The sequence below is a fragment of the Dermacentor variabilis genome, chromosome 7 (genome assembly GCF_050947875.1).
Source record: "Dermacentor variabilis isolate Ectoservices chromosome 7, ASM5094787v1, whole genome shotgun sequence".
In the NCBI taxonomy this organism is placed as follows: Eukaryota; Metazoa; Arthropoda; class Arachnida; order Ixodida; family Ixodidae; genus Dermacentor; species Dermacentor variabilis.
Genome location: NC_134574.1, coordinates 102,544,046 through 102,566,198, shown reverse-complemented (window position 1 = coordinate 102,566,198; position 22,153 = coordinate 102,544,046). Strand labels below are relative to the sequence as shown.

Sequence of the window (22,153 nt, the reverse complement as noted above, 5' to 3'; positions counted from 1 at the left end):
CGCCGCCAAGGGGCCGTAAAGGTCCAAACACCCGGCATTGGCTCAACCCCCAGGATCCCCTTTTCCCCGGACACGGCTAAGCCGCGCACGGCTACACGCGGGAGGGTCCAACCCTCGTGTGCTCGGGTACGTGGTGTCGCAACACACCAAACGCCTGCTTACGCAGACGCCCCTGCGGGGAGTGACACGCAAAATACCTAAAGATAGAATAAAATGCTAAGATTGTTTGATTGACTGCCATACCAAAAAAGAAAACAAGAGCTTACTTATAAACCTGCAGGAAAGTATATGAAATGCGTGACATGTTCATTACTACAGAACAAAATGAAAAAGACATGGTAGAACAAAAATAACATTGTACTAAAAACTCAAATACACATTATCGCATTATTTTGCACTCGGCCACAACTTGAATAATGGTGGCAAGGGGGAACAGAAGGTAGTCGGCTTTTGCAGCAGCACACAGAAAACATTCGCAGAAAGGTCTATTCCTCAATCGAAGACCAGGTAAAATAAGCCAACAACACGACTTTTCTTTCACCCCGGATGCAATGCTCAGCAGTAAAATTACGTCACTTAAGGCACTAAGTCGTACCTACTGGGCGCTCCTTTGTATTATAAGCACGAACTGCAAAAGTCTGCATTTAGGACACTTGCAATGCTCATGCTTTTCAGATGAAAAAAGAAAGCGAATCATGCCTACACATGAAGGTTGTACGCGCGGTTTTCCCATCTGCGATTACTGAGATAATACACAAACACGAACAGTAATTTTTCTGCTGTTAGTACGCTTGTAGAACGTGACACAGAAAAATCACTGAGGGCGGAATGAAAAGCTAAGCAAGTTACTGAAGTTGCAGAATGAGACTTGGCACAAAAAAAAAAAAACAGAGAAAAACAGTCATAGACAGTTGAAAATGAGGAGGGACATCGATTTGTGAGCTTTCTCTACCGGTAAGGGTGAAGTGTAGCACAATCAAGGCGCAGCTACGTCCAAAGGCTCATCGAGCACGCACATGGTCAGGGCTGTGTACCTGTACATGCGCCTTCCGATTTCCTTGGCTTTGCGCGCTCACCTGTTGTCTTTAAGCACCCGGAACAACCTTGCAGGGCTTGTTTTTGAGGTATTCGTGCACCACTGCACGATGCACGAGCGGTGCGAGTCGTGAAACGGGTACAAGCACACAGCTATCGAGGACCACGAAACTGACGAAACTACCCACGCCGGTCAACGCACAGCCCAGCTCACGCTTCCCGATAAGAGCAGATGACGAAACATGAAACTTCATGCAGCGGGCCGCAGGGTGCGCGCGCAGATAGTCGAAGGTGAGGGAGTTACGAGGGAGTGGTGAGACAGGGCGAGGGGAGAGGAGTTGGGGGAGAAGGGCTCGGCCACCTGGATCGGCGCGCGGGCGCGCGACGGTCTACGAGGCCATGCAAAGGAAACGGATTTTCTGCTCCGCCCTCCTCATAGATGGCGCCAATTACGTCTGCCACCGAAGCCGGGGAGTTTCCCAGGCCGGATATCGGTGCCTCTAGTTTGTTCTTCGTGTCGTCGCTGAGTTGCGGCATGCTTTCCAAAAACGTTGCTCTAAAGGCATCTACGTGAACAGCTTTCGATGCAAAAATCTGTGTGGAAAAACACTTGTGCAATGTCCTATCAGTTGCTTATTTCGTACTTGAAGTACATCTATGTGATGACGCCGTGCATGCTTCTCAAGACCGAGCGCGCGTTAGTTGGCGCCTCATCTGCTGTTACTGCCTCGGCCCTTGCGCGTATAATCGCTCCCCGATATCGCTCTTCATCGCAGAGCTCCAACTCTGCTTTGATGCTACGTAATTCGTCGTTTTATGCGCCCGGTAAGCTGCAGTGTAAGGCCGTTAACTTTTTCAACACTGCTCTTAGTTCTTTCTTCGCACTTTATTTCACAGGAGCGATAGATGGTGGCTCGCTTAATACCCCTGTCACACGGCACGTGCAATGTCATTTGCAGCGAATGAGATTACGTCTTAATGCCATTTTTGTTTCTTCTACACGGGCATAGTGGATGACATTCACAGCTAGTGGCATTCACCCACTGAATGAGTTTCCCGAACTCATGGAAGCTCTACTTGTGTAATCTCGACGACAGGGGCTTGGAAAAAAATTACGAAATCGATAAGTTAAAACGAAACTTAATCAGAGTAAAGGTTTTCATTATTGCTGTTATGAAATTTTTAATAATTCTATGAAGTACAGCACGACAGTCGAAGTAGTCTGTGAAGCTATATTCTTGTTCCCAGTCTCCGACTGGACGCTATATAGCACCTCTTATCGGCCATGTTTACAAACGCTCGTGAAGAAATGGCAGAAAATGAATTCCGGCGGCGTTTTCGTTTCTCGAAACAAATAATTCGTTGGTTGTACAGAGAAATCAACCCCCATTTCTCTGTACAACCAACCAACCATTTCTCCCATATCTGCATACTGTTTTTAAAGTCGTGCAGCACTACAGCACCAACCACAGAAGCCAACTCTGCAGCTTCGTCACCGGAGATTGAGGAGCGAAGAGCGCACTGGAGCGACGTCGAGACGAGCGCTGCTGAAAATGTGGGAAGACCACCTCAGCGATTTGCGCAGGGTGAAGCGCAACCCGAAAGTATACATGTCGATTGCCGAGTGGCTGCGCTCGCCAAGGTGCCGATAAACATCACCATCGACTGCGAATGCCATGTTGCGTACCAGCGGTGTAAACGGGGAACGCAAGACTGCAATGACGTTCGGCATGAATGTCATTTACCGAGAATGACATTACACGCGCAGTGTGGCAGATGTATTAGTCGTTGTTTAAGATTTTCCCACCTTTCAGTGACTTGCGACACGTTGTCATTATTTACCTCCTTGCAATGTTCCCGGACATTGCTTAGAAAAGTCACTTCCTTGAACAATTTGGAATTCGCTTTCCACATCTCGTGAAGGTGTTGCGTTTTCCTTTGCGTCCAACAGATGTCTTGACCAAAGAGTCATCGGTGAATGAAAGAGGTATGATATCGTAGCTGCGACATAGGGGGATTACGTCTAGTGACACGTACATCTTGTCTAAACGAGCGTGACTGTTGAGCATGAAGTGCGTGTATTCGCGTGTTCCAACCAGGCAATCAGCCTCGTCGTCTAGGTCGCACTCGGCTAGTAAGGTACGGCAGCTTTAGTCATTTGTTCTCTTGCTTGTTCTGTCTCGATCTCTGAGTACACAATTAAATTTCCCCAGAATAATCACTTTTCTATTCATGCATATGTGCGTTTAAAGACGAAAAAAAGAAACAGAGTGCGCTCTTCACAAACCTTGGGTCCATATACACACAAAACACGCCACGAACCATCACCAACAGTAAAGTCAACCTTCACTAATCTGCCTGAAGGGCATGAAAAATAATTTTCGATAGATAAGCCGCAAAGTTTCCTAATAAAATAACGCCCGCCGACGCTCCTTTAGCATGGCTCACTACCGCGTAATACAAAGACGTAAACCTTAGCACCATGCCCCAGGTCTACTCCTCCCCTTCGACCTTTGTCTCCTGCATGGCCAGAACATCGAGGTCCTGGTCTACCACCATCCGGTACACTTGGCTTTGTTTAGGCTTGGCGACCGGACCACTCACATTTATCGTGCCTCAGCTAAGCGTACGGTTGGTTGCCATTGCTATCACGGGTAAGAGAGACAGGCCCGGAGCACGTTGCTTATCACAACGTCTAGCAAGTGGCTAGACGCCTCCGGGACCGTCCGTTGGTCTGGTGTGATCCGCAGACGGTTGTGGCTTGTTGCCGCCTTTCCTGTCCCGAGAGATGTTTGGACAGGGCTTGAAGCTGCTACTTCTCGTCATAGTTGTCTTTTCAGGGGCCCGTCGGCGTGGTTCTTAGCAGTCTTTTTCCCGTCGGTAGCGTCTAGCGGCCCTTTAAAGTTAGCGTTACCACTCGTATCCATAGGGTCGCTGCATGCTTGGGGGCGGATCCCCATCTTCTGCCTCGTACGCGGCATCTTCACAAATCTCGGGTGCATATGCACACAAAACACGCCACGAATCATAACCAATAGTAAAGTCAACGTTCACTAATCTGCCTGAAGGGCACGAAAAAAAGGCGGTTTTTCTTGCTTTTCTCCGTTTCTTCTGGGGGACCCGATATTGCCTCAGCTTTCTTTTCGGGGGCAACAAGTACGCCTTCTGTACCTTCCTCTTTCTTCAATGTTACCTCCGCATTGTTAACGCTCTCACTGTCACCAGCCCCCTTGGCGGCGTCCTCGGCTTCAGCAGCATCCATCCTCATCTGCGGGCTGACCTCTCTCCCTGGTGGACCCACGGCTGCGGCGTGCGTGCGTACGCACTGATCTTCTGAGTGTCCAAAGCTTCGACATCACGAGCATCGCGACACCTTGCACTCACGACGGACATGTCCGACAGCCTTATAATAATATTTGGGGTTTTACGTGCCAAAACCACTTTCTGATTATGAGGCACGCCGTAGTGGAGGACTCCGGAATTTTTGACCACCTGGGGTTCTTTAACGTGCACCTAAATCTAAGCACACGGGTGTTTTCGCATTTTCGCCCCCATCGAAATGCGGCCGCCGTGGCCGGGATTCGATCCCGAGACCTCGTGCTCAGCAGCCGAACACCATAGCCACTGAGCAACCACGGCGGGTGTCCGACAGCCTTGCATCGTAGGCACTGCATCGGCCTTCCAGGCGTTATGACAAGGGCTAGTTCACCGGCAGATCGGATGTGGTGCGGAAGTTCATCGACTTTCATTCCGCTCTTCAGTTTCAACAGAACGATCCGAGACGTTGAATCTCTGTCACCTGCGCCTCTCACCAGCCATCGTGCTCGCGTCCCTTCAACGACCTTGCCAAAGGCCGCCAGCACTGTCTTTACATCTTGGCCCGCCGCCCAATACAGCAGCCAATGAAGGCGGAGGCGTACCTGTTGGTCTTGAGGGTCGACGACCACGCAGCGACGCCCCTTCACATTGAGCTCTTTCATTGCCAGCACATTTCTCGTCGCCTCGTCACTCGAGAATGTGACTGCCCACGCATAATTCATCTGGTAGGTCCCAAGGGCCACGACCTCCTGCGGCAATGCAGTCGGGACGAGGGCATCTTGGAAGTCTTCGACCCTATAGGGCCTTGATCGCACGTCACCATACAAAAATACGGTGTTTTCACGACAGATCCTGGCCTGTGCTCCTAGTATATGTTGATGACGTAGCCGTGTGTTGCAAAGACAAGGAGAGCGTCTTGCAAACGATAAATGTTGTAAAAAACTTTGGTGAAAACACTGGAAGTAGAGTCTACTGGAGCAAGTGCCTCGGTATTTGGCACGTGGAGTGGCCTAAGGCCCCTGCTATCTTTGTGAAAGTCATGTGGTCGACAACTTCAGCAAAATACTTAGGCGTAGCACTTGAAGCTTATAAACAGAGCGAAGAATACAGGCAGTGCGAGCTTAAAAGTCTTAAGAAAAAGGCTGAGGCGTGGAAAGCCAAACACCTTTCAGTATTTGCCAGGGCTACTGTCTGCAACCTGTTTTTCGTAGCTAAGCTACGGAACGTTATGCAATTCATTTTCTGATATGGCCAATGTGCAGAAATTGCACAGAGTTCTTGTCGTGTTCGTGTGGTGTTCTGGGTGGGAGATATGCAGCCGCAACAATTTCTTCAGACGAGAGAAAGATGGAGGATCAGGCCTGGACCACCTGTTTGTCAGGCAATTAGTTGGACGGTTTTTTTTCTTCAGGAGCAATGAAGATCCACTTTTTCAAGCACTCTGTAAAATTAGGCTCGTGCGTTTCTTGCTAGAGTTTGTTATATGCTCGCAAGGTGTACCGGGGGTAGTGTTCGGTTTCTACAAGGAAATTGCACTCAGTGTTCGTTTCCTTGCTGTACGGTATTCGGAAGAATTCTTGTTTATGGTCACAAGGAAAAAGCTGCACAATTATATATTGGACAGCCTTTTTTTCCCTATCCCTGTACAGATCCATAGACAGTCGAGGGCCAGGCCACAATGTTCTGAAACGAGTTAAAAGAATACAGGTACCGCCAGGTGTGAAAAGATTTCTTTAAATCTACAGATGGGTACACTTTCACTTGCAACGTTCTTAGAAAAAAGGGGCTTTTACATGCCATGGGGCTCAAATTGCTTCATATGCAAACAACCTGAGACGATAGACCATGCTTTCCTACACTGATGGGCGGGAGTTCTCTCCTGGGATATTCTACGACGAACAATAAAGAAAGAATTTCGTCTTGACCCAGATGGCATAGCTACCGATAGATGGCGGTGACGGAACACCTTTCGATCAAATAATGTTAACTGGCCTCTACTGTATAAGCCGAGCCCGCATGCCAGGCTTCTATTGCGATCCCCAGTCCGCGTGTATATCCGAGAACAAATAACACGTTTTCTTGGTGTGGTTGCTACGCAAGAGTGTCGTCCGCCTTGGATGGCCAAGATAGAACCCCTGGCTAACCTTAAGGAATTTTATACAGCGCCAACTCCCATAAACAGGCCGCTTCGTCCATGACAAGTTTTCCCAACTGGTCCTGTTACACTTGCGTAAGTCTCCACACACGAACTCTCGTCATGCCCAAAACACGGCACTGCGCATATCGAGGGACACGGCAGTCGCGCCGTATATGTAATTGCTGCTGTGTAATTTGCTTTAATTTAGCGCAAAAAACAGCAGAAGGTCTCACCGAGATTTGAACTCGGATCGCTGGATTCAGAGTCCAGAGTGCTAACCGTTACACCATGAGACCTTGACGAAACATTCCGACGCCGGGAATCGAACCCGGGCCTCCTGGGTGAGAGCCAGGTATCCTAGCCACTAGACTACGCCGGAACGGAGAAGTCCGACGCTAAAAATCGGTGCCATCAATGCCGCTGCTGTGTAATTTGCTTTAATTTAGCGCAAAAAACAGCAGAAGGTCTCACCGAGATTTGAACTCGGATCGCTGGATTCAGAGTCCAGAGTGCTAACCGTTACACCATGAGACCTTGACGAAACATTCCGACGCCGGGAATCGAACCCGGGCCTCCTGGGTGAGAGCCAGGTATCCTAGCCACTAGACTACGCCGGAACGGAGAAGTCCGACGCTAAAAATCGGTGCCATCAATGCCGCTGCTGTGTAATTTGCTTTAATTTAGCGCAAAAAACAGCAGAAGGTCTCACCGAGATTTGAACTCGGATCGCTGGATTCAGAGTCCAGAGTGCTAACCGTTACACCATGAGACCTTGACGAAACATTCCGACGCCGGGAATCGAACCCGGGCCTCCTGGGTGAGAGCCAGGTACCCTAGCCACTAGACTACGCCGGAACGGAGAAGTCCGACGCTAAAAATCGGTGCCATCAATGCCACTGCTGTGTAATTTGCTTTAATTTAGCGCAAAAAACAGCAGAAGGTCTCACCGAGATTTGAACTCGGATCGCTGGATTCAGAGTCCAGAGTGCTAACCGTTACACCATGAGACCTTGACGAAACATTCCGACGCCGGGAATCGAACCCGGGCCTCCTTTTTTTTTTTTTTCTTTATTGCCAGTACTCGACATAACACAACACAAATTCCTAAATGATATAAACAAAGACCAAAGAAGCAAAAAGGGATGAATACACAAACGGAACAAGGAACAGTAATATTTACATTCGCTGCCGTCCGCTACTGTGGCACGACGTTGTCGGATTAAAATTCCTTTAGTGCTGTAAGGGGTTCAACCCTCGACAGCCACTCAGGAACAGGCTGTTGCATCTTCATCACTTCCACGTACCGTTGCATGGATTCACAAAAGTACAGACGCGCCGGTCGGGCATCTGGGTCACAATGGTAACCCGCCATTCTTGCGCGCCATAAACAGTGGAGGCCCGTAAGCATGATCAGGTCGTACGGGAAACCTTCGTCGTCATATACTGGCAGAAACCTGATTCCGTGGGGATCTATAGGTAGCTCCTTTTTTAGAGTCCTTTGTAACACGTCCCAGAAAAAGACCCCTTCCCAACAGTGGATGAAGACATGATCTATGCTTTCTGTTTTTTTACATATAAGGCAGTGGGTTCCCCATGGCATGTAGAACCCACGTTGTTCAAGGAAGAATTTAACAGGTACAGTACCAGTGTGTAATTTAAAAAAGAACGATTTAGCGGCTGGTTGAACTGGCATCTTCTTCACCCTTTTCAATACATCTAGGCCTGGGCCTCCACTGTACGGGGCTCTGTACATAGGTACCAGCAAAACACTGTCACATAAATCACGATATAACTTTTTCCGTTTTACACTCCACAAATATGCACTTGAAAAACGAACACGCAAAAAGGAAACACTCTGAACTATTTCCCGAAAGAAACCACGGACTGGTCCTGGCATTATTTCCGTACCTACAACGAATTCGGGAAGTGATCTTGACAGCCTCATTTGGATCACCGTGCGCAGGAATGGGTCGTTTGTATCTCGAAAGAAGGAGAATCTATTCACCAGTTGACGCAAGAAGAGGTGCGCCAACCCCAGACCACCATCCTTCACGCGCCGGAAGAGATTATCTCTGCTACATCGCTCCCAGCTTGATGCCCACACGAATACAGCGAACACGCGGTGCAGTTTCTGCACATTAATACGAGAGCACTGTAGTACCTGCATTACGTACCAGATCTTTGTCACGAGAAACATGTTGCACGCTGTAGCTCTCGCGAATATTGACAAGTAACAGGCGTTCCATCGGTCGGCTTTTTCTTTTAGTTGTTTTGTCCGCTCCTTCCAGTACTCGCTACTGTCCTTGTAGGCATCAAGGGGTGCTCCAAGGTACTTCACTGGCGTCGTGAGCCAGTTTACGTTCGAAAAGTGGTCTGGTGTAGAAGCCCATCTTCCATGCCAAAACCCCAAACATTTCTGCCAGTTAACGTAGCTGTTAGTGACGTTACCAAACTTTTTGACGATATTCACAGTATTCAATACACTTTGTTTGTCCTTACAGCACACAGCCACATCGTCAGCGTATGCCAGTAGCTTCACTTCTGCTGATTGAAGACTAAACCCCTTAATACATTCATTTTCAATGATGGCGAGACATAGCGTTTCTATGTAGACACAAAACAGGAGTGGACTGAGTGGACAACCCTGGCGAACGGAGCGCTTCACGTTAATGGGGGCCCCCAACATCTGATTAACTATAAGTCTGGTATAGCAGCTCCGGTACGCCATGGTCACCCCTTCAGTGATTATGTGGCCAAAATTAACGTGTTCAAGGATGGTAAGCAATATGTCGTGAGAAACACAATCAAACGCCTTCTCCAAGTCTAGCTGGAGGATGGCTACTGCATCGCACATGGCGTCACAACACTCCAGCACACACTTCATTTTATGGATGTTAGTGAAAATGGTTCTTCCACGAATACCACACGTCTGGTGTGGGCCGACTACTTCCTGAATAACTGACTGGACCCGTCGTGCCAACACCTTCATCAATATTTTGTAGTCGCAGTTAGTAAGCGCTATGGGTCTGTAGGAGGAAAGTTGCTTGAGCTTTTCGGTCTCTTCTGTTTTCGGTATTAGTACTGTATGGGACTGGCCAAAGGATGGTGGAAGTATTTTCAGTTCATATGCTTCCTTGAAAACTGCTGTTAAGATAGGAGCTAGGTGGCTTTTGAACGATTTGTACCATGCGGCACAAAGACCGTCTGGACCTGGCGACTTCCCAGGATTCAGGTCTTCGATGGCTTTCATCACTTCATGTTCTGTTAATGGTCGTTCTAAGGTTTCTTTAACCTCACTCGACAGCTGTGGGATTCGTTGCAAAAATAATTTCTTGAAATCGTGCATGTTGACAGGCCTGAATGTAAAAAGTTCTTTGTAATGCTCAAAGAAAGCACGCCCTATATTATTGTTATCCGTTAATACCACCCCTTCATATTCGATAGCCTCAATCTGCTTACGTCTCGAGTGCTTTTTTTCTAACCCCAGTGCTCTTTTCGTTGGCGTTTCCCCGCATGATAGCCTTTCTGCTCTGGCGCGCACAAGCGCACCTCGGAAGCGATCTTCGTCGAATACCTCGAGCTTCTTCTTAACGGCGCGCATATCTTGTTGATAGGCGCCAGGTTGCATGCATTCAAGCTTCGCAAATTTTTCTAGCAATGTTGTTAAATCCTTTTCTCTGGCCTTTTGTTCATATCGCAGTACGCTACTTCTTTCGATTGCCTTCAATTTAATGCTTTGCTTCAGCAACTCCCATTCCTCACCAAATTTCGTAGAACTGTCTGTTCCAAAAGAATTCAGAGTAGCCACTACATTTTCGTTAAAAGTTTCATCCCGTAACAGCTCTGCATTCAATTTCCACAGTTCCCAGACGAACTTGTTTCGTTCTTTCTTCCTGCCCACCGTGCATTTTACCAGGCAGTGGTCAGAATATGATATGGCCGTAACTGTGTAGCATTGGCATTTTTCAACTAAATCATATGAAAGATAGATACGGTCTAAGCGTGCGTGACTTGTGCCCTGAAAGTGAGTGTAGCTTACGTCTCCGTGACCGCGAAAACATTCTGCGATATCTTCTAATTCGAATTCGTGTGTGATCTGCGCCAGGATATCACTACTTTTGTCACAAACCACGCGACGCGTAGACCTATCCTCAGCTTTCAATACGCAGTTGAAGTCGCCTACACAGGCTATCATTTTTTGCACATGTAAATGATGCTTTAAACTCAAAAAGAAATTTGCCCTCTCTTGCACAGTATTAGGCGCATAAATGCAAAACACGCGCCATTGGACATTACAATAGCTGAAGTCACAAAAGACAAGTCGACCAGAAGTACAGGAGAAGTAACCATCTATAACAAGACCAGGGAGCTTCCTCACGAACAGCACACACCCTGCCGAAGTCCCTAAGGCGTGGCTCACTACCGTATAGTAGTTATACGTGAACCTTTGCACCATGCTCCCGGTCTCCTCCTCGCCGTCTACCTTGGTTTCTTGCACGGCTAAAACGTCGAGGTCGTGGTCCACTAGTAGTCTGTAAACCTGACTCTGTTTCCTTTTGGCGGCCAGACCTCGAACGTTTAGCGTGCCGAGGCTAAGCGACGGGTTGGTAGCCATTATTGGTGAAAACCGGAGGGGAGAAGGCCCGGAGCATGGTGCTCACCTTAACGTCTAGCTGACCGCTAGACGCCTCCGTGGCCATCCGGCGGCCGTCGCCCGGGTTCCTCTTTGGTCGGCTTCGGGGTAAGCCTACGGTCAGTCTCCAAGTTCGGCTTAGGCTTGAGGGTGGAGCGCCTTCCAGGTAGCGTCTTAGCGGGTGGTGCCTCGGAGTCACCGCCAGCCTTTCCGTCGACTTTCTCCTCGTGCTGCAGGGATCTCTTGACCGGTGCCGAGACGGATTCGACGCGGGCGCTAGCAGGGGTCGCGTTGTCGTCCGCCTCTGCCTGCGTTGCATCCGTAGCTGGCTGGTGGCTCTCATTTTCATGCGGGGCCGTCTTCACGCTCTCGACTGTAGCTGCTGGTTCTTTGGGGGGAGGGATATTCCTTCCTCCTTCGGCTTGCTTGGTCGTCGCGCCGGTTTCTGCCGCCACTTTGCCGTTTCCAGCTCCCGTGGCCGCTTCCTCCGCCTCGGTCACGTCCATTACATGGTCTAACGTCGACGGCTCGCTCTCCGCCGAACCCGCGGCTACTGCGTATGAACGCACACAGTCCGCGTCGTTGTGTCCAAAAAGCCTGCACCGCGAGCAACGGGGAACCTTGCATTCACGACGAACGTGGCCAGAGCCTCGGCAGCGCAGGCACTGCCTGGGACGTCCTGGGGCTACCACCAGCGCAAGCTCGCCGGCGACGCGGATCTGGTGGGGCAGGTCGTCGACTTTCATTCCTGCCTTCAGCTGCAGCAGCACTGCTCGGGTCGTCGAGCCCTTGTCGGAAACGCCATCCACTCGCCAGCGCTCCCGGGTCACTTCCGTCACCTTGCCGAAGGAGGCCAGCGCGGTCTTGACGTCTTCGTCGTCCACCCCATGCAGAAGCCAGTGGATACGAAGCTTCACCTGTTGTTCCTTGGGGTCGATGACCAGGCAGCGACGCCCCTTCACCTGCAGCTCCTTCAGGGCCGCTAGCTTTTCGGCAGCCTCGGCTGTCTTCATCGTCACCGCCCATACATGGTTGATTTGGTATGCTCCAAGGGCGACGACGCCAGAGAGCATACCAACAGCTTGAAGCGCGTCTCGAAAATCTTCTACACGAAACGGGCGAACACGAGCGTCGCCGTGCAAAAAAACTGTGTTCAAAACAATACGTCCTGTAGGTAAGCGAGGCAAAATTATCTGGTAATCTTTATCTTCTTCCGTCGAAAGCCTGTTGCCGCGGCTAACAGCCGCATATGCCGCTCCATTGGAGCCCATGATCCCGCGATCCGTTCAGCTCGGGAGCCGGAAGCAGAATGAACCCGGGCCTCCTGGGTGAGAGCCAGGTATCCTAGCCACTAGACTACGCCGGAACGGAGAAGTCCGACGCTAAAAATCGGTGCCATCAATGCCACTGCTGTGTAATTTGCTTTAATTTAGCGCAAAAAACAGCAGAAGGTCTCACCGAGATTTGAACTCGGATCGCTGGATTCAGAGTCCAGAGTGCTAACCGTTACACCATGAGACCTTGACGAAACATTCCGACGCCGGGAATCGAACCCGGGCCTCCTGGGTGAGAGCCAGGTATCCTAGCCACTAGACTACGCCGGAACGGAGAAGTCCGACGCTAAAAATCGGTGCCATCAATGCCACTGCTGTGTAATTTGCTTTAATTTAGCGCAAAAAACAGCAGAAGGTCTCACCGAGATTTGAACTCGGATCGCTGGATTCAGAGTCCAGAGTGCTAACCGTTACACCATGAGACCTTGACGAAACATTCCGACGCCGGGAATCGAACCCGGGCCTCCTGGGTGAGAGCCAGGTATCCTAGCCACTAGACTACGCCGGAACGGAGAAGTCCGACGCTAAAAATCTGTGCCATCAATGCCACTGCTGTGTAATTTGCTTTAATTTAGCGCAAAAAACAGCAGAAGGTCTCACCGAGATTTGAACTCGGATCGCTGGATTCAGAGTCCAGAGTGCTAACCGTTACACCATGAGACCATGACGAAACATTCCGACGCCGGGAATCGAACCCGGGCCTCCTGGGTGAGAGCCAGGTATCCTAGCCACTAGACTACGCCGGAACGGAGAAGTCCGACGCTAAAAATCGGTGCCATCAATGCCGCTGCTGTGTAATTTGCTTTAATTTAGCGCAAAAAACAGCAGATGGTCTCACCGAGATTTGAACTCGGATCGCAGGATTCAGAGTCCAGAGTGCTAACCGTTACACCATGAGACCTTGACGAAACATTCCGACGCCGGGAATCGAACCCGGGCCTCCTGGGTGAGAGCCAGGTATCCTAGCCACTAGACTACGCCGGAACGGAGAAGTCCGACGCTAAAAATCGGTGCCATCAATGCCGCTGCTGTGTAATTTGCTTTAATTTAGCGCAAAAAACAGCAGAAGGTCTCACCGAGATTTGAACTCGGATCGCTGGATTCAGAGTCCAGAGTGCTAACCGTTACACCATGAGACCTTGACGAAACATTCCGACGCCGGGAATCGAACCCGGGCCTCCTGGGTGAGAGCCAGGTATCCTAGCCACTAGACTACGCCGGAACGGAGAAGTCCGACGCTAAAAATCGGTGCCATCAATGCCACTGCTGTGTAATTTGCTTTAATTTAGCGCAAAAAACAGCAGTAGGTCTCACCGAGATTTGAACTCGGATCGCTGGATTCAGAGTCCAGAGTGCTAACCGTTACACCATGAGACCATGACGAAACATTCCGACGCCGGGAATCGAACCCGGGCCTCCTGGGTGAGAGCCAGGTATCCTAGCCACTAGACTACGCCGGAACGGAGAAGTCCGACGCTAAAAATCGGTGCCATCAATGCCGCTGCTGTGTAATTTGCTCTAATTTAGCGCAAAAAACAGCAGAAGGTCTCACCGAGATTTGAACTCGGATCGCTGGATTCAGAGTCCAGAGTGCTAACCGTTACACCATGAGACCTTGACGAAACATTCCGACGCCGGGAATCGAACCCGGGCCTCCTGGGTGAGAGCCAGGTATCCTAGCCACTAGACTACGCCGGAACGGAGAAGTCCGACGCTAAAAATCGGTGCCATCAATGCCACTGCTGTGTAATTTGCTTTAATTTAGCGCAAAAAACAGCAGAAGGTCTCACCGAGATTTGAACTCGGACCGCTGGATTCAGAGTCCAGAGTGCTAACCGTTACACCATGAGACCATGACGAAACATTCCGACGCCGGGAATCGAACCCGGGCCTCCTGGGTGAGAGCCAGGTATCCTAGCCACTAGACTACGCCGGAACGGAGAAGTCCGACGTTAAAAATCGGTGCCATCAATGCCGCTGCTGTGTAATTTGCTTTAATTTAGCGCAAAAAACAGCAGATGGTCTCACCGAGATTTGAACTCGGATCGCAGGATTCAGAGTCCAGAGTGCTAACCGTTACACCATGAGACCTTGACGGAACATTCCGACGCCGGGAATCGAACCCGGGCCTCCTGGGTGAGAGCCAGGTATCCTAGCCACTAGACTACGCCGGAACGGAGAAGTCCGACGCTAAAAATCGGTGCCATCAATGCCGCTGCTGTGTAATTTGCTTTAATTTAGCGCAAAAAACAGCAGATGGTCTCACCGAGATTTGAACTCGGATCGCTGGATTCAGAGTCCAGAGTGCTAACCGTTACACCATGAGACCATGACGAAACATTCCGACGCCGGGAATCGAACCCGGGCCTCCTGGGTGAGAGCCAGGTATCCTAGCCACTAGACTACGCCGGAACGGAGAAGTCCGACGCTAAAAATCGGTGCCATCAATGCCGCTGCTGTGTAATTTGCTTTAATTTAGCGCAAAAAACAGCAGAAGGTCTCACCGAGATTTGAACTCGGATCGCTGGATTCAGAGTCCAGAGTGCTAACCGTTACACCATGAGACCTTGACGAAACATTCCGACGCCGGGAATCGAACCCGGGCCTCCTGGGTGAGAGCCAGGTATCCTAGCCACTATTTTTTTTCTTTATTGCCTGTTTTATAACAGATACACGATTCACAGCTATTCTCCGCTGCGATTACAAAACAAAAAAGACAGTTCAATGTGCGGGTGTACCTTGTCGTTTAATTTTGGTTTAAAAAGGCTGAATGTTTGCAAGCTGTTCAAATGCTGTTAACCACTCAGGTGGTTCGCCGAGCGCTTTAAACGCTTCGCGAATGTACAATACATTTTCAACAAAATATTCTTTGGCCGGTTTTGCGTCAACATCCTCATTACGCACCGCCATTCGTGTTTTCCAGACGCTGTGCATGCAGAGTAACATCACCATATCACATGGCACGCCTTCTGTCTCTTCAAACGGTAAAAAACGGATTCCAAAAGGTGTTAAAGGAAATTCTTTTTTTAGTGTCCTTTGTAGAATGTCCCAAAGGAAGACTGAGTCCCTGCACTCCAGAAAAATATGCTCCATTGTCTCCGGTTTCTGACATATCTGGCAATTCACACTCCAGGGTACAAAGATCCCCTTCTCCTGCAGCCATGGCTTGACAGGAAGCGTGCCAGTGTGTAGCATGAAAAAAAAAGTTTTTGTTGTTGCTCTTACAGGCATTTTCTTAACTCTTTTTAAGACATTCTGCTCACGCCCCAGTGCATATACTGCACGGTATATTGGTACTGGACACATGATATTAACTAAATCTCGGTATAATCGCTTTCTTGCGACTGTGATCAGGTATTCCAAAGAAAAGTGTACTTTTAGAAAACGGAAAGAGCTTATCACTTCAAACAAAAAACCTCGGACAACCACTTGACGTATGCCATACGACGTCACAACATATTCTGGCAGTGCGTCACCTAATCGCGTCTGGATAACGCACAGCAAAAAACAATCGCTTTCGTCGCGCAAGAACATGAAACGCGACACTACTTGTTTCAAAAATAAATGCGACAAACCCAGCCCTCCTTTCTGCACAGCGTGAAACAGATTCAGACGACTCGTGCGCTCCCATCCTGATCCCCACACGAACATAGCAAAAACCCTGTGCAACTTTTGTACACACACTCGGGATATACATAAAGCTTGCAACATATAAAACACTTTAGCGACAAGAAATAAATTGCAGACAGTGGCTCTCGTGAATATTGACAGATTCTTGCCTCCCCACTTCGTTGTTTGTGCTTTAGCCCGCTCAGTTTGTTCAGTCCATTGCGTCGTGGTATCGCGATAGTATTCCAAAGGAACACCAAGATGACTGGTTGGCGTATCTGTGAACGGTACTGTTTCTAACACTGCAGGCCGGCTGTCCCATTCACCGTGCCAGAAGCCTAAGCTTTTTGGCCAGCTTATGGCACTCCCCGTTAGACTGCAAAACTTTCTTGCATCCTTGACTGCCTCCCGAATGCTCTCTTGGTCAATGCAAAAAAGTGCGATGTCATCTGCGTAAGCTGGTATTTTTACTTCCTGAGTTAAAAGACAATGTTTTCGTTTTCTCGTACCTTCAAACAGAAAGGTTCAAGAAAAATCGCAAAAAGTAAGGGCGACAAAGGGCACCCCTGGCGCACACTGGATAATACTGGTATATTTTCGCTGAGTCTTTTATTGATTATTAGGTGAGCGGAACAGTTCTCATAAGCCATGGCTACTCCGTCCTGAATCACTTCGCCTACATTAATGTGTTTTAGCAGGGCAAGAAGTATGCTGTGAGCAACCCTGTCAAAAGCTTTTTCTAGGTCTAACTGAACCATTGCTACACATTCGAGGTTCGCATCACAGCATTCCAATATACTCCTAGCGATGTGAATATTCGACAATATTGTTGTATTCCTGATACCGCATGTTTGGTGTGGGCCTACTATGGATTTAATAACTGACTGCATCCTTTTTCCGAGCACCTTCATGTAGATTTTATAATCCGAATTCGTAAGACTTATGGGCCTGTATCCAGCGACAGATTTCAGCTTTACCGTATCGGTGGTTTTCGGTATAAGCACAACATGACTTTTTCTGAATGATGGCGGCAAGTGCTTAGTTTCATGAGCTTCCGATATTACACAGTGCAGTATCTCGCTTATTTCGGCCTTGAAAGTTTTATAGAAAGCTGCTCCTAGGCCGTCTGGTCCAGGCGCCTTTCCTTTGCCCAAGTCTTCTATGGCTTCTGTAATTTCTTTCGCAGAGATCGGTCTCTCGAGTCCCTCTTTTATTTCGTCTTGTAATTTTGGCAGAAGTGTTAGAAAGGTGTTCACAAACTCTTCTGTTACGGGCACCTGCCTACCGAGCAACGCTCGGTAGTGTTCAACGAAATCTTTTTCAATTACTTCTGGGTCTTTTGACATTGTGTTGTTAAAACAAATTTCTTTTATTATGTTTTTGGATGCGTAACCCTTTTCGTCACTGAGCGCGCGCTTAGTTGGCGCCTCTCCCAGCCACAGCCTCTCGGATCGTGCTCTTATCGCGGCTCCTTGGTAAATTTGAGCGTCCACCCTTTCAAGTTCGCGTTTAATTTCTCTAATCTGTTTCGAAAACAATCCCGGTATTGTGCACTCCGCGTTTAGAAAATAATCGAGCATGCTTTGCAGTTCTTTCTCTCTTTGTTTAGCTTTATGACGCATCACACAAGCCCTCTCGATCGCACTCATTTTCACTTCAATTTTAAACTGCTCCCACAGCTCAGCCCAATTTGTTGTAGCATCTATTTGCATTACGTCAATTTTTCCTTTTACCGTTTTGACAAACCATTCATCACTTAAGATCGTTTCGTTCATTTTCCACAGTTCCCAGTTAAAGTGAGACCCTCTATGTTTCGTGCCCAATGTACACGTTACTAGGCTGTGATCACTGAAGCTCACGTGCTTTACTGCGTAGCTAGTGACCGTTCGCGCAAGGTTTGCTGATACGTACAAACGATCTAGTCGAGCGTGACTCTGCCCTTGGAAATGAGTAAATACAACACTGTTACCGCTTAATATGCTTCCAACGTCTACTAAATCATAGTCTGCCACGATTGCGCAGAGTTGATGCGCACTTGTATCCCGTATTATTTTACTGGGCACCCTATCTTCGGACATGCAAACACAATTGAAGTCACCAAGAAGAACAACATTTCTTTCACACGTCAGGTGTGACTCAACAAAGTTAAAAAAAAATTTCCTATCACTAATTTTGTTTGGAGCGTACACAAAGACAATTCGCCAATCAATATTATTGAAAGAGAAATCACATAGGACCAATCGCCCATCTTGGGCCGACATTACACTCTGCGCAACAATACCTATTGAATTACGCAAAAATAAAAGACAGCCACCGGCCTTACCTACTCCATGACAAACACAAGTGTTGTAACGGGATTTAAAAACCTGAACCATTTTGTCCGTTTGCTCTTCGCTTTCAATTTTAGTTTCTTGAACAGCAAGAATATCTATGTCGTTTTCCAGCATCAGGCGACTTAATTGTGCTTGTCGCCGTCTAGCCGTTAACCCTCGTACGTTAAGCGTGCCAATACGTATTGCTATTCCATGATTATTTGCTATTGAAAGAGAAGAGCAAGCACAAACTACAATACATTTCGGAAATCAAAGACCGCCAAACTTACAAAAAACAAATCCCTGCACCATCATAAGCTCCGTCTCATACGGCGAAGGCATGACGCTACCAAATGCGCTACTCATCATTCACTTAAAGGTTCCGCAGCACCTAGTCCTTACTGACCCTCCTACCGAAGAGCAGCCCGCTACCGCGGGGGAACTGTCGGCGTTGTCCGCTTATCTGGTGGGACAGTCGGCGTCTGTCGCCCGTCTGGTGGGACGGTCGGCGTCTGCCGACCACCTGGCGGAACACCAGAGTGCTAACCGTTACACCATGAGACCTTGACGAAACATTCCGACGCCGGGAATCGAACCCGGGCCTCCTGGGTGAGAGCCAGGTATCCTAGCCACTAGACCACGCCGGAACGGAGAAGTCAGACGCTAAAAATCGGTGACATCAATGCCGCTGCTGTGTAATTTGCTTTAATTTAGCGCAAAAAACAGCAGAAGGTCTCACCGAGATTTGAACTCGGATCGCTGGATTCAGAGTCCAGAGTGCTAACCGTTACACCATGAGACCTTGACGAAACATTCCGACGCCGGGAATCGAACCCGGGCCTCCTGGGTGAGAGCCAGGTATCCTAGCCACTAGACTACGCCGGAACGGAGAAGTCTGACGCTAAAAATCGGTGCCATCAATGCCGCTGCTGTGTAATTTGCTTTAATTTAGCGCAAAAAACAGCAGAAGGTCTCACCGAGATTTGAACTCGGATCGCTGGATTCAGAGTCCAGAGTGCTAACCGTTACACCATGAGACCTTGACGAAACATTCCGACGCCGGCAATCGAACCCGGGCCTCCTGGGTGAGAGTGAGGTATCCTAGCCACTAGACCACGCCGGAACGGAGAAGTCCGACGCTAAAAATCGATGCCATCAATGCCGCTGCTGTGTAATTTGCTTTAATTTAGCGCAAAAAACAGCAGAAGGTCTCACCGAGATTTGAACTCGGATCGCTGGATTCAGAGTCCAGAGTGCTAACCGTTACACCATGAGACCTTCCCGAAACATTCCGACGCCGGGAATCGAACCCGGGCCTCCTGGGTGAAAGCCAGGTATCCTAGCCACTAGACTACGCCGGAACGGAGAAGTCCGACGCTAAAAATCGGTGCCATCAATGCCGCTGCTGTGTAATTTGCTTTAATTTAGCGCAAAAAACAGCAGAAGGTCTCACCGAGATTTGAACTCGGATCGCTGGATTCAGAGTCCAGAGTGCTAACGGTTACACCATGAGACCTTGACGGAACATTCCGACGGCGGGAATCGAACCCGGGCCTCCTGGGTGAAAGCCAGGTATCCTAGCCACTAGACTACGCCGGAACGGAGAAGTCCGACGCTAAAAATCGGTGCCATCAATGCCGCTGCTGTGTAATTTGCTTTAATTTAGCGCAAAAAACAGCAGAAGGTCTCACCGAGATTTGAACTCGGATCGCTGGATTCAGAGTCCAGAGTGCTAACCGTTACACCATGGGACCTTGACGGAACATTCCGACGCCAGGAATCGAACCCGGGCCTCCTGGGTGAGAGCTAGGTATCCTAGCCACTAGACTACGCCAGAACGGAGAAGTCCGACGCTAAAAATCGGTGCCATCAATGCCGCTGCCGTGTAATTTGCTTTAATTTAGCGCAAAAAACAGCAGAAGGTCTCACCGAGATTTGAACTCGGATCGCTGGATTCAGAGTCCAGAGTGCTAACCGTTACACCATGAGACCTTGACGGAACATTCCGACGCCGGGAATCGAACCCGGGCCTCCTGGGTGAAAGCCAGGTATCCTAGCCTAATGTTTTCACAGTCAGAACACGCAGCCGGCGTTCTTGTATTATAATATTGCCGTGATTGATTGACTTGTTTCTAATCAATGACACTGGAGAACGCACTTTTTTGTTGCTGGTTTTTATTCCGATGTTGTATGTTTAAGCAGGTTTGCCAAATTTGATTCATGGCCTGAATATCTTTCATGTCACTTCGTGGTATGATGCTGTTATCATTAATTAATTTATTATTTGAGGAGAACCCTGGAGTAGGCTTATTCAGTAAAAGTTTTTCATGGCCTGGTGTGTTAGACGCACCTCTAACAGATGGTAGCGCAAAAAAAAAAGACAGTCACATGTCCTTGTTACCTTCCCTTGTAATTCTCCTTGTTGTGCTGCTCTTTATAGAGAATACAATAATTCTCAACATTTCAAAGTTCATTCACGTAAATAGGGAAAACGGGCTTGCAGCCTGTACTAGGCGATACCACAGGATGTAAATCCCAACAGGTTGTCGGATTTACATATTTAAAGCGGTGGCAGTTGCTCCTGATTGATATTAAACGCGTGTCCCCTCTTTACTTTTTCATGTTTTTTTTTGTAGCTGTATAAGATACAGGTAATTTGTTCTCATGAATCTCTCCCTTTAATTTTTTTTCTAGCTCGATTTATTACCTTGCTTATTTTGTATGAGTGATATTGTTATTGTAACTGATTGTTTCTTCTTAATAATTTTGTTTCATTTATATGACAACAAGAATTCTTTTTCAGTATTGTACTATGCCTTGCTGTATGATAATCTACAATGTAAATATTATAGTTTAAATACGAGTAAAACTCTACTACGCTGACGTATGAGAACAACTTATTGTGGCACGGTTTTACAGGCTATGATCACAAACTACCCGGAGATTCAAAGAAGGTTCAGCCTGTTGGTCATAATATATATTACAAAGGCGAGCTCTAGCGACCCCCCAGAAATTTCTCGATAGATAATGTGAGAATAATCGATTACACACTTGTACAGTTCGATGCGAGATGTCCGTTCTGCGTTGGACTTTATTTAGTCTTCTTTTTTTTCATTCTTAGCCTGAATTTATATGCCGTTCTGCGACCTGACTTCATGTTTTATTTGTTTAGAGTATAGTAGACTATACGTTCAAGTGTCTTTTCATATTAACACTGTTGCGAACAGTATTTAGTGCATTTATATGAGCTGACCTCGTGTTCAGTACCCCAACGGCCTCGAAACCCCGAACGCGGACGCCAGCCCACGAAGTTCTACATATTTCCGGGCAGGTTGTGCAAGAAAGGGAGAAGACAAGCGAGCACTACCAACTCTAGGGGGTGTTGGCCCTACTGCTGTTGTGACGAGGTAGCCTCCATTGGATGGCAACACTGAGCGTCGACAGGTGCGACGGCTTCGCACAGATGCAGCGTGTGGCGCGATGCGATATCACTGCATGTCGAAAACCGAGGAAAGAGGCAAAGGGACTAAAAAAAAGTTCCCAGGTGTCCTTAGCTATCGCCTAAGAGACATGAAGGAGAAAGTCTTGTAGAGCCTACTGTAGTTCACCTGAATCCACATTAACGCACTATACTCCTCCTTATTCCACCTTAATCTTCATTCATCCACCTTAATCGACTACAACCACCTCATTCTTCCTTAATGCACCTTTATCCACCCTAATTCAACCAGTAATCAATCATTAATTAACGTTGTTATAGATACATTGCTAGTTT

The 22,153-nt window shown here is 48.3% G+C and overlaps 39 non-coding genes across 39 annotated transcripts; all 39 read right to left on the bottom strand.

Moving 5' to 3' along the window:
- Positions 1–6,714: 6,714 nt before the first annotated feature.
- On the bottom strand, positions 6,715–6,786 carry TRNAQ-CUG (transfer RNA glutamine (anticodon CUG)). The gene has a single exon. It is a non-coding gene; the product is annotated as a tRNA-Gln (tRNA).
- Positions 6,787–6,797: 11 nt separating this feature from the next.
- TRNAE-CUC (transfer RNA glutamic acid (anticodon CUC)) lies at positions 6,798–6,869 on the bottom strand. The gene has a single exon. It is a non-coding gene; the product is annotated as a tRNA-Glu (tRNA).
- An 83-nt stretch (positions 6,870–6,952) lies between these two features.
- TRNAQ-CUG (transfer RNA glutamine (anticodon CUG)) lies at positions 6,953–7,024 on the bottom strand. Its single transcript has one exon. It is a non-coding gene; the product is annotated as a tRNA-Gln (tRNA).
- Positions 7,025–7,035: 11 nt separating this feature from the next.
- On the bottom strand, positions 7,036–7,107 carry TRNAE-CUC (transfer RNA glutamic acid (anticodon CUC)). The gene has a single exon. It is a non-coding gene; the product is annotated as a tRNA-Glu (tRNA).
- An 83-nt stretch (positions 7,108–7,190) lies between these two features.
- Positions 7,191–7,262, bottom strand: TRNAQ-CUG (transfer RNA glutamine (anticodon CUG)). Its single transcript has one exon. It is a non-coding gene; the product is annotated as a tRNA-Gln (tRNA).
- Positions 7,263–7,273: 11 nt separating this feature from the next.
- On the bottom strand, positions 7,274–7,345 carry TRNAE-CUC (transfer RNA glutamic acid (anticodon CUC)). Its single transcript has one exon. It is a non-coding gene; the product is annotated as a tRNA-Glu (tRNA).
- An 83-nt stretch (positions 7,346–7,428) lies between these two features.
- TRNAQ-CUG (transfer RNA glutamine (anticodon CUG)) lies at positions 7,429–7,500 on the bottom strand. The gene has a single exon. It is a non-coding gene; the product is annotated as a tRNA-Gln (tRNA).
- Positions 7,501–12,572: 5,072 nt separating this feature from the next.
- On the bottom strand, positions 12,573–12,644 carry TRNAQ-CUG (transfer RNA glutamine (anticodon CUG)). Its single transcript has one exon. It is a non-coding gene; the product is annotated as a tRNA-Gln (tRNA).
- An 11-nt stretch (positions 12,645–12,655) lies between these two features.
- Positions 12,656–12,727, bottom strand: TRNAE-CUC (transfer RNA glutamic acid (anticodon CUC)). The gene has a single exon. It is a non-coding gene; the product is annotated as a tRNA-Glu (tRNA).
- Positions 12,728–12,810: 83 nt separating this feature from the next.
- On the bottom strand, positions 12,811–12,882 carry TRNAQ-CUG (transfer RNA glutamine (anticodon CUG)). Its single transcript has one exon. It is a non-coding gene; the product is annotated as a tRNA-Gln (tRNA).
- An 11-nt stretch (positions 12,883–12,893) lies between these two features.
- Positions 12,894–12,965, bottom strand: TRNAE-CUC (transfer RNA glutamic acid (anticodon CUC)). The gene has a single exon. It is a non-coding gene; the product is annotated as a tRNA-Glu (tRNA).
- Positions 12,966–13,048: 83 nt separating this feature from the next.
- TRNAQ-CUG (transfer RNA glutamine (anticodon CUG)) lies at positions 13,049–13,120 on the bottom strand. The gene has a single exon. It is a non-coding gene; the product is annotated as a tRNA-Gln (tRNA).
- An 11-nt stretch (positions 13,121–13,131) lies between these two features.
- On the bottom strand, positions 13,132–13,203 carry TRNAE-CUC (transfer RNA glutamic acid (anticodon CUC)). Its single transcript has one exon. It is a non-coding gene; the product is annotated as a tRNA-Glu (tRNA).
- An 83-nt stretch (positions 13,204–13,286) lies between these two features.
- TRNAQ-CUG (transfer RNA glutamine (anticodon CUG)) lies at positions 13,287–13,358 on the bottom strand. The gene has a single exon. It is a non-coding gene; the product is annotated as a tRNA-Gln (tRNA).
- An 11-nt stretch (positions 13,359–13,369) lies between these two features.
- On the bottom strand, positions 13,370–13,441 carry TRNAE-CUC (transfer RNA glutamic acid (anticodon CUC)). The gene has a single exon. It is a non-coding gene; the product is annotated as a tRNA-Glu (tRNA).
- An 83-nt stretch (positions 13,442–13,524) lies between these two features.
- On the bottom strand, positions 13,525–13,596 carry TRNAQ-CUG (transfer RNA glutamine (anticodon CUG)). Its single transcript has one exon. It is a non-coding gene; the product is annotated as a tRNA-Gln (tRNA).
- Positions 13,597–13,607: 11 nt separating this feature from the next.
- On the bottom strand, positions 13,608–13,679 carry TRNAE-CUC (transfer RNA glutamic acid (anticodon CUC)). The gene has a single exon. It is a non-coding gene; the product is annotated as a tRNA-Glu (tRNA).
- An 83-nt stretch (positions 13,680–13,762) lies between these two features.
- Positions 13,763–13,834, bottom strand: TRNAQ-CUG (transfer RNA glutamine (anticodon CUG)). The gene has a single exon. It is a non-coding gene; the product is annotated as a tRNA-Gln (tRNA).
- Positions 13,835–13,845: 11 nt separating this feature from the next.
- TRNAE-CUC (transfer RNA glutamic acid (anticodon CUC)) lies at positions 13,846–13,917 on the bottom strand. The gene has a single exon. It is a non-coding gene; the product is annotated as a tRNA-Glu (tRNA).
- Positions 13,918–14,000: 83 nt separating this feature from the next.
- On the bottom strand, positions 14,001–14,072 carry TRNAQ-CUG (transfer RNA glutamine (anticodon CUG)). Its single transcript has one exon. It is a non-coding gene; the product is annotated as a tRNA-Gln (tRNA).
- Positions 14,073–14,083: 11 nt separating this feature from the next.
- TRNAE-CUC (transfer RNA glutamic acid (anticodon CUC)) lies at positions 14,084–14,155 on the bottom strand. The gene has a single exon. It is a non-coding gene; the product is annotated as a tRNA-Glu (tRNA).
- Positions 14,156–14,238: 83 nt separating this feature from the next.
- TRNAQ-CUG (transfer RNA glutamine (anticodon CUG)) lies at positions 14,239–14,310 on the bottom strand. The gene has a single exon. It is a non-coding gene; the product is annotated as a tRNA-Gln (tRNA).
- An 11-nt stretch (positions 14,311–14,321) lies between these two features.
- TRNAE-CUC (transfer RNA glutamic acid (anticodon CUC)) lies at positions 14,322–14,393 on the bottom strand. Its single transcript has one exon. It is a non-coding gene; the product is annotated as a tRNA-Glu (tRNA).
- Positions 14,394–14,476: 83 nt separating this feature from the next.
- TRNAQ-CUG (transfer RNA glutamine (anticodon CUG)) lies at positions 14,477–14,548 on the bottom strand. Its single transcript has one exon. It is a non-coding gene; the product is annotated as a tRNA-Gln (tRNA).
- Positions 14,549–14,559: 11 nt separating this feature from the next.
- TRNAE-CUC (transfer RNA glutamic acid (anticodon CUC)) lies at positions 14,560–14,631 on the bottom strand. The gene has a single exon. It is a non-coding gene; the product is annotated as a tRNA-Glu (tRNA).
- Positions 14,632–14,714: 83 nt separating this feature from the next.
- Positions 14,715–14,786, bottom strand: TRNAQ-CUG (transfer RNA glutamine (anticodon CUG)). Its single transcript has one exon. It is a non-coding gene; the product is annotated as a tRNA-Gln (tRNA).
- Positions 14,787–14,797: 11 nt separating this feature from the next.
- On the bottom strand, positions 14,798–14,869 carry TRNAE-CUC (transfer RNA glutamic acid (anticodon CUC)). Its single transcript has one exon. It is a non-coding gene; the product is annotated as a tRNA-Glu (tRNA).
- Positions 14,870–14,952: 83 nt separating this feature from the next.
- TRNAQ-CUG (transfer RNA glutamine (anticodon CUG)) lies at positions 14,953–15,024 on the bottom strand. Its single transcript has one exon. It is a non-coding gene; the product is annotated as a tRNA-Gln (tRNA).
- A 3,929-nt stretch (positions 15,025–18,953) lies between these two features.
- TRNAE-CUC (transfer RNA glutamic acid (anticodon CUC)) lies at positions 18,954–19,025 on the bottom strand. Its single transcript has one exon. It is a non-coding gene; the product is annotated as a tRNA-Glu (tRNA).
- Positions 19,026–19,108: 83 nt separating this feature from the next.
- Positions 19,109–19,180, bottom strand: TRNAQ-CUG (transfer RNA glutamine (anticodon CUG)). The gene has a single exon. It is a non-coding gene; the product is annotated as a tRNA-Gln (tRNA).
- An 11-nt stretch (positions 19,181–19,191) lies between these two features.
- On the bottom strand, positions 19,192–19,263 carry TRNAE-CUC (transfer RNA glutamic acid (anticodon CUC)). The gene has a single exon. It is a non-coding gene; the product is annotated as a tRNA-Glu (tRNA).
- An 83-nt stretch (positions 19,264–19,346) lies between these two features.
- Positions 19,347–19,418, bottom strand: TRNAQ-CUG (transfer RNA glutamine (anticodon CUG)). The gene has a single exon. It is a non-coding gene; the product is annotated as a tRNA-Gln (tRNA).
- Positions 19,419–19,584: 166 nt separating this feature from the next.
- Positions 19,585–19,656, bottom strand: TRNAQ-CUG (transfer RNA glutamine (anticodon CUG)). Its single transcript has one exon. It is a non-coding gene; the product is annotated as a tRNA-Gln (tRNA).
- Positions 19,657–19,667: 11 nt separating this feature from the next.
- Positions 19,668–19,739, bottom strand: TRNAE-UUC (transfer RNA glutamic acid (anticodon UUC)). The gene has a single exon. It is a non-coding gene; the product is annotated as a tRNA-Glu (tRNA).
- An 83-nt stretch (positions 19,740–19,822) lies between these two features.
- TRNAQ-CUG (transfer RNA glutamine (anticodon CUG)) lies at positions 19,823–19,894 on the bottom strand. Its single transcript has one exon. It is a non-coding gene; the product is annotated as a tRNA-Gln (tRNA).
- An 11-nt stretch (positions 19,895–19,905) lies between these two features.
- On the bottom strand, positions 19,906–19,977 carry TRNAE-UUC (transfer RNA glutamic acid (anticodon UUC)). Its single transcript has one exon. It is a non-coding gene; the product is annotated as a tRNA-Glu (tRNA).
- Positions 19,978–20,060: 83 nt separating this feature from the next.
- TRNAQ-CUG (transfer RNA glutamine (anticodon CUG)) lies at positions 20,061–20,132 on the bottom strand. Its single transcript has one exon. It is a non-coding gene; the product is annotated as a tRNA-Gln (tRNA).
- Positions 20,133–20,143: 11 nt separating this feature from the next.
- Positions 20,144–20,215, bottom strand: TRNAE-CUC (transfer RNA glutamic acid (anticodon CUC)). The gene has a single exon. It is a non-coding gene; the product is annotated as a tRNA-Glu (tRNA).
- Positions 20,216–20,298: 83 nt separating this feature from the next.
- On the bottom strand, positions 20,299–20,370 carry TRNAQ-CUG (transfer RNA glutamine (anticodon CUG)). The gene has a single exon. It is a non-coding gene; the product is annotated as a tRNA-Gln (tRNA).
- Positions 20,371–22,153: the final 1,783 nt, after the last annotated feature.